The sequence below is a fragment of the Dermacentor silvarum genome, chromosome 2, assembly GCF_013339745.2.
Source record: "Dermacentor silvarum isolate Dsil-2018 chromosome 2, BIME_Dsil_1.4, whole genome shotgun sequence".
NCBI classification, from domain to species: Eukaryota; Metazoa; Arthropoda; class Arachnida; order Ixodida; family Ixodidae; genus Dermacentor; species Dermacentor silvarum.
In genome coordinates this window covers 144,761,079-144,779,290 of record NC_051155.1, presented here as the reverse complement: position 1 = coordinate 144,779,290, position 18,212 = coordinate 144,761,079, and the positions used below count along the sequence as shown (strand labels likewise).

The 18,212-nt window shown below is 43.5% G+C and overlaps 1 long non-coding RNA gene across 1 annotated transcript; it reads right to left on the bottom strand.

Annotated features, from left to right (window-relative positions):
- Nucleotides 1-14,822: 14,822 nt before the first annotated feature.
- On the bottom strand, nucleotides 14,823-17,664 carry LOC125943180 (uncharacterized). Its single transcript, XR_007465627.1, has 3 exons — nucleotides 17,494-17,664; nucleotides 15,827-15,868; nucleotides 14,823-15,005 (listed from the first exon to the last, which is right to left on the bottom strand). It is a non-coding gene; the product is annotated as an uncharacterized LOC125943180 (long non-coding RNA).
- Nucleotides 17,665-18,212: the final 548 nt, after the last annotated feature.

Genomic DNA, 18,212 nt, shown 5'->3' with positions numbered 1-18,212 from the left:
GATTGTCCTCCTTGATTCCCCGGTGCCTGTTGGCGATCCTCCGGATGAGGCCGAGAGCACTCTCCGTTTTGGCGATGATCCTTCTGAGTGCGGCACCATTGGCACCGTTAGACTCGATATACATCCCCAATATTCGGAGCGAGTCCACTCTGGGCACCGGGGTCCCGTCACCAGTGAAAAGCCGTATTTCGCTTTCGGACGCTGGTTTCCAATCACGATGGCCACCACCTCTGGGTCTTTTCTTGTAGAGAAGTAGCTCAGACTTGGATGGAGAACATCTGAGCCCAGTGGGGCGTAGGAAGCGCTCGGTTGCATCGATGGCGCTCTGCATGGGGTCCTCAACTTGGCCGTCACTCCCGCCAGCGCACCAGATGGTGATGTCATCTGCGTAGATGGTATGGTTGATTCCTTGAATCTTGGCGAGCTCCTTGGAAAGCCCGATCATTGCGATGTTGAATAATGTTGGCGAGATGACTGAGCCCTGAGGCGTGCCGCGTGAACCGAGGGTGATTTCTTGCGAGAGGTATCTTTCGATCTTGAGCTTGGCAGTTCTCTGGCTAAGGAATGATCGGACGAAATCGTAGACCCTCTTTCCAAGCCCGAGGCCGGTAATAGTCTGGAGAATGAATTCGTGTGAGATATTGTCGAAAGCCTTCTCCAGGTCTATTCCAAGGATTGCTCTGGTATCTCTCGTGCTCCGGTCAATGATCTGATGCTTTATCAGCTTCATGGCGTCCTGTGTCGAGAGGCCGGCTCTGAAACCAATCATATTGTGGGTGTATATGTCATTAGTCTCGAGGTGCACCGTGAGCCGGCTGAGCAGGGCATGCTCTGCGACTTTACCTACACAGGACGTCAAGGAAATTGGTCTCAGATTGTCGATTCCTGGTGCTTTACCGGGTTTGGGGATGAGGACCGTGCAAGCCGTCTTCCACTGTGTGGGGACATGTCCACTGCGCCAGACTTCATTAATCCTTTCGGTGAGGAAGTCGATCGACTCATCATCGAGATTCTTGAGCATCTTATTAGTGACGCCATCTGGGCCAGGGGCGGATTTGCTGTTCAGGGAGAAGAGGACCTGTCGGATCTCAACCGCAGTGAAATCTTGGTCCAACTCCGGCACATCACACCCCGTGTAGTCTGGGAACTGGGTGGGGGCAGAACTATCGGCGACTGGTAGATACTTCTTTATGAGCCTGTCGACAATCAACTCGTCCGGGGTAGAGTCTGAAACGAGGTGGATGGCTTGCGCAAGGGATCGTCTCTGGCTGGACCTGGTGCTGCCCTCATCGAGAAGGTGTTTGAGCAGACCCCAGCTCTTGCCAGATCTGAGCTGGCCCTCGAGGTATAAAATGAAGGTAGTACAAGCCTACGCCCCAACCTCTAGTCACGATGATGAAGGAATAGAATAGTTTTATGAAGATGTTAAATTAGCAATGAGAAAGGTGCAAACTCAGTATACTGTAGTCATGGGCGACTTCAATGCAAAAGTGGGGCAAAATCAGGTTGGTGAGCAAGCAATTGGCAACTACGGCATCGATTCTAGGAATGCAAGAGGAGAGATGTTAGTAGAATTTTCGGAAAGGAATAGGCTCCGAATAATGAATACCTTCTTCAGGAAGCGCAGCAACAGGAAGTGGACCTGGAAAAGCCCTAATGGAGAAACAAGTAATGAAATAGATTTCATACTCTCTGCCGATCCCAGCATCGTACAGGATGAAGAAGTGTTGGGTTAGTGAAGTCTAGGATTTGTCTCAATTGGCCCACGCACAATGGCTGCGTTCCCTGCCCATAGAAACTTGCGCTCGAGAGCATTGATCGCGCTTTAAATGCCATTGTCGAGGCATGTCAAGAGTCTTATCAGTGCCTTTAGCGTAGGTTCAGAGGATTTCTGCCTTTGTTTGTCTTTATCGGGCGTAATGACTCTTCTTGAGAGTGAATGTAATCTTTGAGCATAGATTTTCCTAGAATAATTACAGGTGAAATGCAAAAACACCCGTGTGCTTGCGTTGTAGTGCACGTTAAAGAACCCCAGGTGGTCAAAATTAATCCGGAGCCCTCCATTACGGCGTGCCTCATAATCAGAACTGGTTTTGGCACGTAAAACCCTGGAAAGAAGACGTACAATAATTACAAGAGGGACCTCTAGCGTTGCGATATCGTTCAGCCACCATGGCAATGATAGGATTTGTCTGATCTCCTTGCTTGGGGCTTCAGACGGTCTTGTGGCTTCGTTTATTACCCATTATCTGCCTTCATTGGGCTGACTTTTCAAAGAAATCCTTTTTTAATGCAGCAAATAATAAGACTTTGCGAACACACATAATCGCTGCTAGCTGCAGCAGTTCCACTTGCCTATATGCGTCCGTGGCATAATGGTTTCAATATCGGGCCTGTGTGCTAGAGGTCCTGTGTTCGAATGCTGCGGCGTACGTGTCGACCTCAGAATTTTCTCTAAGTAGATATGACTTTCGAACTTACGACTACTGTTCCTATATTGCAATATGGGCCGTATTGTGAGTAGTATGAAGGGTAATTAGCGAATCTAACTATTCAAATATTCGTTTTTGATATGTCGTGCAAAAAAAGACCCCACGTGAGAGTAATCTAGCTCAAAAGCAGAATTGTCCGACATGCTATAGGTGATATTTAAAACTTATTTTAGCGATAAAATGAATACCTCCAATATAAATGCGCATTCACTTGTGCCTATTTCTAAACAGCCAGCAAACAGCAGTTTTTTTATTATTTATTACACGATATGTAGGAGACATTGACACCTTTAGGTTGCCCCGGTTTCTCCTTTTCTCAAGGAACAAGTATATAATAAAGAGAGAGAGCAAGGAGAGGAAAGGCAGGGAGGTCAACCAGAGGAGCGTCCGGTTTGCTACCCTGCACTAGGGGTGAGAGAAAGGGGGAGTAGAAAGAATAAAATATGGAGAGAATGAGTACTGAGTACACGTGGGACGATGTACAGGGACACTATAGGCGGTCTCTTAAACCGGTGCAATTCAAATACTGCACTAATGCACGCACCGCTTTTTGTGCCAGTGACGGGTGTAGCCACGGTCCGAGTATCTTTGACTCAGAGAACGGTCTCGAGTCCAGTCGGTTTAAAGTTGTCCTGAGAGAGAGGCGTTGTACGTCATAGCGAGGACAGGTACACAATATAATAAATGCGACATAACAAACCGGCTTGTAACAAAAGTTAGGCAACAACAAAAAAGTCACAGTCAGGTGACGTAAATTACCGCACAAATGACATAAAAAACAAATTTGAACAGGAAGTCATCATCGCGTAAATGTAGAATAAACAGCTCACAACACATTAGGACGGAAGGTCAGCTCACACACAATAAATACACATCACAGCAGTTGTCATATAAGACACCGTAGAACGTATATAAACATGTCATGCACTAACATGACATGTTTATGACATGTCATGTCAGGTCACAGTTATTCTAACGATTTATTTATTTATTTATTTATTTATTTATTTATTTATTTATTTATTTATTTATTTATTGCAATAACCTCAGGGCCTAAGTGGCATTACAGAGGGGGTGGGTACATTCCGTTTACACAATCGTTGTTGTAGCAATATACTGCTGTTGCACTTAAAGGAATAGAAACTGCAATCAATAATTTCCAACGCTGTTAGTCTCTTCCAGAAATATTTGGATGGCCACTAGCGTGCGCCTCTAGTTTTGAGGTACCTTCGTGCACAGAAGCTATTTCTTTAGGCCAAACACAATCTAGATATGTAGTGTCTATTCAGGGAATCCGGTGTTACAACTTATTCCCATTGCGATAGCTGACTCGCCAATGGTTAAAGTACTTTGTCGGTGTCATTTAAAAAAATTAACTATGGATAGTGCCTGAGGACAATTAACGCATGAAACAGACCAAATTACGAGAAATTATTTACCACTAAGCGGCGACTCGCTAAAATTCAATTTTTTTTTTTGGGGGGGGGGGCTGACCTTACAACATTGTGCAAAAAAAAATAATGTTGCCAACGATGGCACCGGTCTAGCGTCGACATTCTGCACACCAGTATCCACAGCCTACAAGACTATTTTTAATGGTCCTTTCGAACATCCTGTTCCTCTCTCCTGCGCCACTGTGAGGGGAATACATGTACCGCGATAACTGTACTAAGTATGTTGTGCTCGGCGCCTGTTGCACCACGGCTCACTTGTTATTTTAAGATAAAGCCGGACCGATTTAGCACAACTATCTCAAGGTGAAAGTTATGTCATCTTAGTGCACACGGCCTGCTGATAAAAACTCCGCTGCTGTCAAGCAGCGTGTTCTACGTGCGCATCACGCTCTTGGAACCTACATTGCAACAAAAGTGTACAGCCTTTGATGCCAATCTTATCCCCAAACAATAATGAATGAATGAATTCGGGGGTTTTAAGTGCCAAAACCACGACTTGATTATGAGGCACGCCGTGGTAGGGGACTCCGGATCAATTTGGACCACCAGAGGGATCTTTACCATGCCCCCAATGGACGGGACACGGGTGTTTTTGCATTTCGCCCCCATCGAGATTCGGCCGCTGCGGCCGGGATTCAATCCCGCGACCTCGTGCTTAGCAGCGCAACACCATAGCCGCTATGCCACCGCGGCCGGCTGCCGAACAATAATCATCAGCTGTATTACTTGCGTTTTCGCTCGAAAACCGCGTGCTCGCCATTCTTACCTGTCAAGAATGATATGTGACGCTGATCACCGCTTGCCGTTCGTGACCTGTGAGATACCGGGCGCGTAAAGGCACGCAAGGTAGATGATTATTGTTTGGGGACAAGATAAGCCCCAAAGGGTGCGAGCGTTGCTTATAATGTAGATAAGAACGTATTAGTTTCTGAATTTGTATTATTTTAAAAACAAACGAAACAAGGTATCCGTCGTCAGCATCCGTAAAAAAAACAATAATAAACGCACGCCTTAACCGCTAAGGAGATAATTAAGGATGAACGTTGCTAGCTGCAGGTGGAGTTAGGCTTAACAGTGGTTTCAATTTAATTTATTTCAGTTTTATTTTCCAGACCAGGTGTTGAACTGGAGATACACGAGGGCAGAAAGTTGTCGTTGTTTTGTCATGAGGGCCAAGAGCTCATTAAACGGCAGCAGCATTCGCAATATAATAACACAGAGTCGCTTTTTTTTTATACAGTGAACAGTGTGGTCTGTGTAAAAAAATAAAACCACAGATCTGGATGCGCTCTTCCTAGGCAAACGAATAGAGTGATTCCCGTTTATAAACAATCGCACTCCGTAAATATTTATAGAAGAATCAATACTTGAAATAAAAAAGAACGCTCCTATTTGATCCTGATAGGGTAAATAATGACGGCTTGTAAACGTCACATACCTATAGAAAAAATCTAAATTTTCAACAGCACAAGAAAAGGTGCTAAAGTATATATTTCCCACGTTTACAGCAATATACCAAGAAAAAAAAATGATGCGTTTCCGAATGAAGCAAAGGAATTGCGCAACCCTCCCCTACTTAATACACCTATGGTTCTATAGTTGTCCGTAATTCCTCTGGACGCGAGCCAGCTTTTCAGAAGAGTATAAGAAACGCAAAGTCTGTAAACGTGTCGTTCACTGCATCATCACTCAGAAGCGTATAGTGCGAGACAGGTGGTCTAAATGGCGGGCGGAAATCTTCTAGACCTCACGCAAGTCCGCAGCTTCTGAGCTGTTCAGTGCACGATACCGCGTTGGTCCTGCCCACCTTATCAGCGCTCCAATGACTCCAGAGTCAATCTCTTTCGCTTAAAATGCCCTTACTTAAGTTAGCTACTCGTAAGTTCATGTGTGCCACGCTGGGTGCAACATGAGCACTAGAGATACCACCTTTACGCTAAAAATGTTATGACGCCATGTCATTGTCCTTACAACATTGTAATCGAGGAAAAAGGAGTTGTTAATATGAATGCATTTAAAAGCGCTGTCCCCCACGTGGTATCATTAAGACAGAAAAAGTGCGTGCGTTTTATGTCTGCTGTAAAACCGGTCCTTGTAAATACTGCGCAAGGCATTGCGGAACCTCTGTGAGCGGAAGCTATGGATTGAGAATTGTCTAAAGAAAATATAGAAGAGGCAGACATGCACAACACATGTCCGGAAAACATTTCCGTGCGCAACACATGCAGGGGAAAGTGTGCGACCTCAATGACATGTCTACGATCTCAAGTCAAATGCTAATCATTGGTTGTACACAGAATAAAACTGAAGTTAGCCTGTATAATGGGCTAATTAGACCTGAAGTCGAAATACTCGGAAGATGTGGCGCTGCGTGATTCGATAGAAAAAAGAGCACTCAAGCCCCGCGAAACCAAGCTCGGACACAGTATTATCTGTGCCATTATTGAAAAGCAGACCCGCCGTGTCGGCTCAGTGGCTATGGCATTCTGCTGCTGTGCATGAGGTCGTGGGTTCTATTCCTAGCCACAGTGACCACATGTCGTCGAGGGCGAAGTGCAGGAACACCCAAGAGCATAGATTTTGAAGTACGTTATAAAAAACAAGCAGACCGTGGAAACTGACGTGGAGCCCTACACTAAAGCTTCTTCCACAGCCATGGTGTTGCTTTGACCGTTAACCCCCATGGATAAATCAAGAAGTGCACTGGAAAACAAGCAAGGCGTGGTAGTGTACAGATAACTAAAGTGTGCTACCAAGTGCATTCTGTTACAGGCGAACCTGAATTATTTGTAGAGCTGTTTTTTAAGCTACGGAAAAGGAGGTCGTTGGCATAGAGAACTGTTGACAACAATATTTTACTAATGCCCTGCGGTCCTTCAGACAAGTCATGAAAAATGTCGCCGGATGGAAGGGTTTACCTGTACGGCTCATATTGTGTCGGTCAGTTGCTAGACATAGAGAAGAAATGCACGGTGACACCTGTATGCGGAGAACTTTCACGAATGAAACATTTCATACCAGCACATTGCCACACTGGATGATGTAGCCTCGAGATATGCTTAAAGCAACGATCATCATCATCAGCAGCAGCAGCAGCAGCAGCAGCAGCATCAGCCTATATTTTATGTCCACTGGAGGACGAAGGCCTCTCCCTGTGATCTCCAATTACACCTGTCTTGCGCTAGCGTATTCCAACTTGCGCCTGCAAATTCCCTAACTGCCGACCTCGACTGCGCTTCCCTTCTCTTGGTATTCATTCTGTAACCCTAATGGTCCACTGGTTATCCATCCTACGCATTACATGGCCTGCCCAGCTCCATTTCTTCCGCTTAATGTCAACTAGAATATCGGCTATCCCCGTTTGTTCTCTGATCCACACCGCTCTCTTCCTGTCTCTTAACGTTAGTCCTAAGATTTTTCGTTCCATTGCTCTTTGTGCGGTCCTTAACTTGTTCTCGAGCTTCTTTGTTAACCTCCAAGTTTCTGCCCCGAATGTTAGCACCGGTAGAATGCAATGATTGTAAACTTTTCTTTTCAACGACAGCGGTAAGTTCTCAGTCGGGATTTGACAATGCCTGGCGTATGCACTCCAACCCAATTTTATTCTTCTGTAAATTTCTTTCTCATGATCAGCAACGATACTGCTTCGCAAATAGTCAGTAGACAACAGCAACCAAAACGGGGTATCACCGCCCGCTCTCTCTAGTTTGTTCTGTTTCAGAAAATACAAATGTCATGCAGATTTGACGAAGCGCTCCAGTGCTATGTGTCCACGTGACAAAAAAAAAAGGACTAAGGAACCAGAATGCTTGCTGCTTCAAAGCTGAAAGGTGACGAGACTTTCCAAGCGGAGCGACACTAATTTTCTTTTGCCGTTGTCTGTATTGTGCACAGTGGAATAAACTGGCTGAATAACTGATTTTATTATTTCATTTTAATAACTGTGGGAGCGAGTCAAGCTACAGTAAAATAAAAGTAAAAATAAATTAGCTCCGCTGCAGCCCTACGAGGGCGTACGAATGCCGTCGCGATTATGGGTAAATCGTCCACATTTGTCCGGAAAAAGCGAATCACAAGTATAAGAATTCGGTAAAGGAAAGTGTTCGGTTTCGTATTATGTCCCCAAGAAAGTTTTAAGCACAGCATTAGGCATTTAAAGAGGGGCGTTTATTGAGGAGCCCCTGTATAAATAGACGTGAACGAAGAAATCGTATTTCTCGGTCGATTTTGAAAAGGACTGTTGCATGTAAAACTAAAATGCCCCGACTGCATGAAATGCATACGCACGCACACATCAACACGCGCAAACCTACACGCACGCTGAGTGCAGTGTGTGTTACGCCATCACCTCGCGTCATTTATGTCATTCAAGACAATTGCGTCATTGCATGCATGTCATGTCATTCATATGATGCGTCATGTCATTTTGTTCATGTCATGGATATCCTCAAATATAACTTGTTAGAAAATGGAACTGACATTATTGAGAATCATGTCATGAATGTTATAAATTTGATTATTGTTTTGCATTCAGTGACATGATATTCATTTATTTACTTCATAATATTCTGGATATATAGGCGTGTCAGGACATGCATGTGTGACGTTAATGCCATGTCGTGTATGTTATAAAATTATTCGCATGAATGTTATAGCCTTTTTTGTCAAGCCGTGACATGATTCCCAAGAATGTCATGGCATTCATGACAATAATGAGTTGAATTAATGACATGCAGGCATGCATACGTGGCGTGGCATTACCATGACAATCACTTATGCCAACCCCAGTGGACCAAGTTTGCTACTAACTTGGGTCGATGACTATACGATCGTGTTCGTGGTGACGTGGTGGTCGTTGCATCATCATTCCAGCTTCGTAATCCGACTTTCGCCTCTGAATCTCGTGCGTCATCCGCACCCGAGTCAGGTGGCACGCGTAAGAAGATCCCGGCATCTCGGAAGCAGAACACCGGGTGATGGTTGCATCCATTCTAAACAGCGATTGAACAGCAAGTTGCCTACGAGTATTGATTTCCGAGAGCCGGGCAGCAACGCGCCACCTCCTCGTTCCTCCCAGAGCTCGTGCCGGACTTTCACGGCCCTTCTCGTCGTTCCCACGGAAGCCGCTTAATCAAACATGGAGGCATGTTCTTTCCTGCTGCACATAGTGTGCGAGTACGATAACGCTGCATCGAATTCCAGCGTTATCACGACTCGGCCAAGGCGGGCAGCTGCACCACTCATGCGAATGGCTATATAAGTACTGAACTAGGATTTGTATCCGAAGTTGTCGTATCACGACATTTTAAGGCAAGTAAAGCTGAAAAAAAAACACGGACAGTAAAAAAATAAGGTCACAGAGACGCTTCCCGGCTATAAAAGGAGACGACGAGCCGTCAGGTTTCGTTTCAGTATCGTCGTACCGCGGTCAAGTCACCCGCTGGTGTCCTCCAAGTGATGTCACGTGCTGCCGTCAGTGCAAATTTATAAGCTGCGTTTCTTACCCTTCTCACGACTCTATGCCGCTCGTTCACACGAATTCGATCGTTCATATTCCTATAAATCACGCAATCGTCTTCACCCTCGTCGTCGTCTTGCTACTGTCATCACACGCACGCACTCGCATCAATTCTGTTTCACTGTACCCTCGTCAAACGCGCAAGTACAGGGTTTACACAAACACGTTGGCCAACCAGGTAACGCTTTGCGTAACCCCAAACAATGCTGCATGACCAGCTGCCCGCGAAAATGCTGCGCATAACGTCGATTCCCGCAATGCGTGGGATCTGCCCAATTTTCTCACTTATGTCAGTACAGATGCCTTCGTGCATCTGCACTGGCCCACGGGCTTGGCGTCCGACCATCCGATGAGCACTCAACACCGAAAGCCTTTCTTCGGCCCACCAAGAAACAATGATCCCTGCATGGGTGCGATTGCAACACCCATATGGCTGGCGTTTCACTGCTTCGCCTTGCGCGCTAAAAGCTCGAAACAGACATCGTGTCGAGTTGTGCGACAATTGAAAATACTACCCTGCAGGCCACGGCAATAAATTTTGCGCCTTTGACAACTAACGCGACGCCACTTTTTTTTTAAGGGATATGCTGCGACATTTTTTTTTCTTCTGCCGCAAGTGTTCCCTCATCACACAGATGGCGCTAATCACCAAAACAGTAACAGTATATATATATATATATATATATATATTGTTACGGCCTCGGGAGAGGGTTAAGGGAGTGTTTACTGATTGATACACAAAGATGTAGCACCTTGGGCTATGCCCTTACAAAAAAATTGTTGAAAAGTTGTTGAAAAGTCATTGGTCAATGTCAACAAATAGCACTGAAAGCACATTGAGGCTTTGTTGAAACATTATTGAGGAAATTGTTGACTGGTGTTGAAAATTGGCCCGCGACATTTTGTTGAAACATCATTGGGTCGTTTCAATTTGAGAGGTCATTGATGGATTGTTGAAACCATGTTGAATTCCAATATTGAAAGCCCATTGAAGAACTGTTGAAGATGTGTTGAATGTCAATATTGAAAACCTGTTGAGACATTGTTGAAATATGTTGAATGCCAATATTGAAACCCCATTGACATAATGTTGGAACTGTGTTGAATGTCAATATTGAAACCCCATTGAAATATTATTGGAGCAGTATTGAATATCAATATTGAAACCCCATTGAGATATTATTGAAGCATTGTTGAACATCAATATTGAAACCCCATTGAAGTATTATTGGATGAGCGTTAAACGTCAATATTGCTTGATGGAGGCAAAAGGTGCTACATATCAGAAACAGGACACAAGAGGAAGAACACAGACAACACACACGTTAAGCACCAAACGTGTGTGTTGTCTGTGTTCTTCCTCTTGTGTCCTGTTTCTGATGCACTACGCCTTTTGCCTCCATTATACCAACAAGCCCAACGTGCAATGTTAGTCAATAGTGCAACACCATTTAAATATTATTGGAGCAGTGTTGAACGTCACTATTGAAATCACTTGAGAGCCCACTGAAATATGCTGTTTGGTGAATAGTGTTGAAAACTGCACTAGACTTTTCTTTAAATACCGCTGAGCTACGTTGAGTCTCATAGCATTACCATTGATGCCATCCATATTGATGTGGTCCTTGCATACTAGAGGACAGGGGCAAACTTAAATGCAGGCACTTCTGTATTGCAGACCTGGGTCACCCAGGGATCAAAACCACTTTTAGATATAGCCTGTAATAAAACATATTATAGAGCTGCTAGCAGAACCATTAGGCCAGTTTTTGAATTGGCTTAACACACAAAATCAATACTCCTTCACGAAATCAACAGCTCAAAATTGATGTGGACAAAAAGCATTTTTTTCTAGATGAATTGTTTATTGAAGCCAAACATTTGTTAACTGTACAGCCATGTGTGCCTTGAGATCAAAAAATTCCTAACACAATCTACAAACTGCCAGCAGCTTGATACAATAACGAAATTGAATACTGAGAGATGTAAAGTTTGCGTGGCCCTAAAGTAAAACATTTCTCAAAATTGAAATAAATAGAAAATAAATATTATACAAGCATTACAGTAAATACCATTTAAAATGTACTTGATTTCTCTATTTGGTAGCCAGTAACTTAATCATGGCACAATTTGCATGAGCCCACTGAGACTCTTATTTATTGGTTAAATGGTGTGCCCATTTTACTAAACGTTATCTACCTCTGAAACGACATGGTAATTACAATAACGTGTGCCATGGCAGCAGTTTATTGTGCTGCATTGCTTGTTGCACGATCCAGTTGCGTTTTCTGCCATGATTACTAGGTTCCTGGGCAGGTCATTACATACCAAGCGATTTATTCACTTTGACTACTTAAGATTTTTATCTGATACACAGTGGCCATTAGTTACCTGCTGGAAGACTTAAATGGAACTGGCATGAGGAAATTTTTTTTAATTTTTGAGTGCCGCAAAACAAGTTAGAATGAAAGAATTTGCAAGAAATCAGGTTCATGCGTACATGAAAGAAAGCACATCGCTGCCTTGCCCGAGAACTGTTGTTGCACTCTGAATTTAAGCAAACTTTTACCACTTACTTCTTACTATTTTGAAATAGCAAAATAAACCATTACTGCAAACAAATGTTAATATGTAGTTTTTCTTAAACAGAACCACTCTGACAATAGCACAGATTCCACTTTACGGTGTACGTATGAAACCTAATTTTCTGTAAAATTTCTCACTGGGCCTACTTTTACTTTATCAAACTTGAAATGGTGTGCCGTCATGGAACAGTCTTGGCATGAAATGACCCGAGATACCTATGAAATAAAATAGTCAAGAAACACTATCTTTTGTAGAAATATATTAAAGATTTACGTAAAAATGTACTAAAATACAAAGCGCAACACTTGTGCAATTAATTATTAATCACAACACAGTACTTGTGTCTGAACCATCCAACCTGGGCTTTTCAGGTGACTAGAAACATCATAGTAATAAAAAAAATGTTGAGGGCTGCAAGTGCACAACACTTGAACTGTCCACAGACTTGAGCTCTTCTGGACACTTCAGGTCCCTTGCGAGAAGTGAGGCCAGAGTGTTCTTAATGTAGGCCATGTTTGTCCCAGGAAACTTGTGACAGGTAAAGCCTGTAAAAAAAAGGAAAAACTGCATGACGTTAAAGATCAATGTTCCACATGCAAAAGTGCGACATACAGTACGCCCTGTTATAATGAAACTGTTTCATTTGTTTTGTTTACTCCAAGTTTTCACGAGTTCAATTCTAGAGAATGACCAGCTTTCAAAGTGGAGTGGCACCGGAGGACTCCACTTAGTACAATATGCAGAAGGCAAACAGGAAAAGCCCACTGTGGCAGAATAACTTCATAAATATCCTTGGTGTGAAAATGTGAACGTTGCTTGTTAGGAACAAAATGGCGGAAAAAAGACTTCATACTGTTGGTGAAAAAACTTAAAGATAGACTACTGGCAACTAAAATTGGTTCTCTCAACAATCATAATCAAAATGTGCAGCACTTTATTGCACTTTTCCTTGCAGGAGTTGCTCCAAATACGGTTATGCGGCCAGAATTGAGTATGGTATATCTGAATTTGTTTTACGAGCTCATATGCTACTGGAGTGCACTTCTCGCATCGTGATAACCATTATTATGCCTCTCTACTGAAAACAAAATACTGCTTATAACGAGGATTTACTGCAGTTGCACGCAGACCTGGTTACACTATCACAAATAAATGCGAAGAAGAAATACGAACAAATGCTCAGTCTTACAAGAGAAATATGCAAGTGGACTGGCTCTGCTAATCCTTTGAGAGTCACTGCCATGCATGTAGAGTGGTGGAAACAAATCGTGTGGTCACGACCATAAATATGAGGCGGCGAAAGAACATATAAATAAGCATACCTTTTAAGAATGAAGTGTCCCCAAGCATCACATTACAGATTCTGTAACCTTCTGCGACTTCTACAAAAATCCTGATTGTGCTGTTGCCCCTTGGCTTCTTCCAAAACTGATCTTTCTCTTTATTCTATGGTGCCCATCACTGCAGTAGTTTGGGAGTATTCACCTAGTTTAATGTTTTGTGAGTGTCATTACATTTAAAAAATGTGATTATGCTAGTTTGCCCTGCATGCTACAATAAACATGGTGTAAAACAGCGGACACTAAGAAACCTTTGTCACTTTGTGACCTAAAAAATTATTTACCCATTTTTTTTCTCGAAAGGTCACTCTGAAGAACAATCCAGAATAAAAATATAACGCTTAAATTGGGGGACGTTTGCCAGAAAATATGTGATCCTCAAAGGGTTAAACATGAACACCTACAAAGCGCATTCAATCTTTGATAAATCTAAACCCATAGTCCTTGAGCACTGGTTTATAATAACGCTGAAAACAGGCAAGGGCGTCCTTGAAGTAAGAAAGCAGGAGACATTTCCAACAATTTCAGAGTGGGAGCTGTGGACATGCCTCATGTTCTGTAAGAAGCTTTAATAGTAGCTGCCAAGGGCCTATTGAGTACTGATCATTTTATGGGAACGTGAGGAAAAGTCAAATAAATACCTCTGTTTTTTCCACATCCTAGAATACAATGTGATAAATTGGATCTTAATTGGTTGAGTGCCTAGAATGAATGAACATTGCTAAACATAGCAATGTTGACAACGAAGTTCGCAACTGTTCCTATTGTTGCTTTGATCGAAACAACCAAACAATTATGCCCCGTAACTTAAGCTCCCTCTGCTTAAAGGCTACTGTCTGCCACCACATGGACCTCCTTCAAGACAGGAGCAACTTTAATTCAATGTGGTCTGTTGAAATAGGTGAAACCACTATGTTTTGCGTTACAGAATCTGGAGGGCCATTTTGATTGCTGAAATTTGGTGGAAGTGCTGTCCCTCGAGTTGAGCAGTAACTGCACTTGAGCATAGCTTCTCCACAATTCCTATATTATAACAACACTTTCAGGCTACTTAAGCACACCCGCTATAGCACCAGATTGGTAGCAAGCTTCACAGATTGGTACTACAGATTGGTAGTTGCTTCATTGCAACTGTTCATTGCAATGACAGCCAAGTAGTGCAACTAATGCGCAAATAAACCTAAGTTTGTCAGTTGGAGCCACCAATCACTTCTGGCGGTTAAGGCTGCTTTTAAAATTTAGCACTTTAGTATGGAGGCGTTAGAGACTTGAGATCAAATGAACATTCATTCCAAATAGTAGGCTATTGTAGCACGTAGTTGCAGACACAGGCTACTTGAAAGTCATTTGTTGTGCTAATAGCAAGCTGGTAATTCCAAGTACAAAATGTGAATGCAAAAATGCAATGGGAAAAAGGATGTACGGTACTTGCCTATAACAGCGTTGACCCTGATAAGGCCAAGAGCCTCTTTTTGCCTATTGGTGGTGTTGTTTCCGAGAAGTGAGTGGCCCATGAGGTTCTCTGTGAACACATGGTGAATCAAGGCCCTTGCAAACTTGCCTGGTCCACCATGGCAAGCTGTGCCAGGATCATCTGAATGAGCACTTCTCCAACCTATGTGAAACGGCACGTTTAGGTAAATATTAGTGAGGTAGTTTAAGGATTTTAAGCACATTTACACAACAGCCACACTCCGCATAAATCACAGAAATACTGCCTGCCCCAGACCTAAAATGTCAACTAATGTCACTAATAAAAACAACTAAAATTAATGTCATAGCTTATGCTGTTAGGATGCCATGTGCTTCAGAAAAACAAGGATTCACCCAGTACAAAATAAAATAGTAAGTAAACCAAAGCATTGAAAACTTTAATGCAAGTAGCATTTTTAGGATACTTCACATTCTTTCGGGTGTCTGTCTTTAACTATTTTCCAGCCAATTTGTGTCACTTGGTGGTCAATGGCCTAATGGGTAGGGCTGCTATGTAGACGGGAAGTGGGTTAATAACCATCTGATGGACCTGCTTGGATCTCTGGGTATGTGACTCAGAGTATGTGCCACTCTTCAATGAACCTCTTTCACGCCATCGTGGGCAACTGCTGCTTGTGTTGGCAAGCAGCAGTAGCAGCTCAAACAGGAAGATAACTGTCGACGTTAATGCGATTACCACTACACATCAGATTCGCTTGCTGTGTCCCAGACCTACTCAGCTGAATGTGTACATAAGACACAAAGACAGGGTGTGCCAACTGCCCACCTCATCAAATAAATGAATCAACTCGCAAATCAAAGGCTATGCAAAATCGCAAAGGAGACACTTAATGCTACCATTTTTACTAAATCTTAAGGAGAATACCTCCCGGCAATACATTCTCCTGGCAACAGTGCATTTGATCATGGTGACGCTAGACGATGAATGGCCAAAGAATTCACCTTTCGCATTCCGGCTGTGGCGTCTCCAGGCTCATTTTGATTCTGAAAACAGATGTCAGTATTAAAATGTGACGCCACGATAACTCAAAAGCAACAATCAAAACATCTACATGGACGATTAGGCCGACATAAATGGATGGATATAAATGACTGATTGAAAACATTAAAGCATGGCTGCTCTTGCCACTGGCAGTGTGAGGTGGGCAAATAATTTATTTTTAATTTCTCTCCTAAATTTTAAAATTATTTTTGCTCATCTACTGCATGAACTGTTGCGGCCACATCTTAAAGGTAGCTCGTTCATATAAAACCTGTGTTGCATTTTTTTACTCCCCATCTAACTGCTGCTACTGCAGTTTGCTTACTCTCTAAGTATTCCACAGAACTGCTCCACCAACAAACCATTGTTCCAAGCTTATGGCAAAGCGTCATTTAGATCACAAGGATACGCTCCCCTTTAACTCTCTCTCCTCTTTAGTGTGTGAATTCAAAGCAAAAATAACTTATTGACATAGCTGTCTGCTTCTATCTCATAAAAAGCCTTGCTAATTTTTGACATTTGTCGATAACGCTTACATGCCACTGGGAGCACAGTGGGACGACACGGCAAATATGCCCAAGCATCTCGTTCCTTTACTGATTTTCGAACTCGGTTAAATCAATCAGTTACTGAAGGGCCAAAGGCTGAAACTTCACACGATGACATTATTTTGAATGTTTCATCCCACTAAAGCAGAACATAGAATCCCACAGAATCTGCCTTTTCCGTGAATATAGAGCGCCTACGCGAAGGCGTTAGCGCGAAGTACTCGATGGCGTCGAAGGGAGATAATGGTTAAAAAAAAAGTTCACCGCGCGCGTACCGGCGGAAAACAAACCACACATAACCTGATGATTTCACAGCATTCACTGGCATCAGCCCTTTTTTATCTCACCTATCACATAGAATCACATATACGCCATTGCAATTCTTTATTATTATCGCGCCACAGCACGTGTCTACCGCACGGCGTCTCAGCGGACTCTGGGCACTCGATCCTGAAGCGAACAGCGTAGCAGAATACATTAGAACGGCAAAACGCCCTGCGCATATTTTCGCCGATCCTGACACGCCATGTAGTAGATGCACGTCAATGGACGGCGTTGCGCGAACGAAATATACTTGATCACAGCACAGTTCGGATTATTTCACGTCGCATTGTTTCCACGAAAAGGGCAAAGCACGAGCGCTCATTAATAAGGCTAATTTCAATCGGTGCTGGAACACCGTACCAAACATCGTGGCGCGCACAACATGCCCTGTTTTAGCTGGCTCCACATAGCTGCTCACCAAAACGGCAGAGCATGAGCGCTCATTAATAAGGCTAATTTCAATCAGTGCTGGAACACCGTACCAAAAATCGTGGAGCGCACAACATGCCCCGTTTTAGCTGGCTCCACATAGCTGCTTTACGTCGCCGCAAGCGCGCTGTGAAGTTAAATCAGGACAAAACTTCATGCTCAATATCACAAATCTAGTGCTGCACAACCAACTCTCGCAACGGAAGGATAGTACTAGTAATGAAAACGAGCACAGAGGCGCGTGGAAGACACGCACGGGCTCTGTACGCACTTTTGCTGATAGCGTCGCAATGAACGAGCAAGTGGAATTCGAAACACTCACTCACCTTCGATGTGGCTGAGTCGGAGGCGATCATGGTGATCTTCGAGGCAACGTGTAGCCCATAAAGACCGAGCAATAAGTTGTAATATACCAAAGATGTCACAGCGAGGCAAAGGGCACAGAAAACGCAGCAAACTCATCACGCAACCCGCACACATACGCCGCACGCACAAAGTTCCGGAATGCGCCAAAGAGTCAACAGCGCAAGCGCGCATTCACACAAAAACGCGCATACAAATTAATCCACGCTTTCATAGATATGAATTGCCATATTTATTAACAAATCTTGTAATATAATGGTATTTCTTAACAATTTCTGTGGTTTGCAAGAGTGTGAAAGTTTTCTGCTTAGCTTCCTTGAGGAACTATTTTCTTTATCGCGGTAACGCAGTGCGCCGGCCGGTCACGTACGGAGCGCGCGGGAAATAGTGCAAAATTCAAACGTCGCAAATGTCGCGCCCTGTGTGCGCGCACAGCTTTAATCGTTTGTATTAAAAAGAAATATTTATTTTAATACGTGAAGCAACCGGCGCGAGATGAACTACGGACCAGTAACGTACACAATTGTCGCTGTTCGTGCTTGTTAGTTTGACATCATGACGAACGGTAGACAGCATGCCGTCCCATTGATTAAACATTTGTACCTGTGCTTCTGCGCTACGATTTGCCACCGGCAAAGTATAACAGCGTAGATTGTGCGTGGTGGCCAAGCAGTTTCCCAGC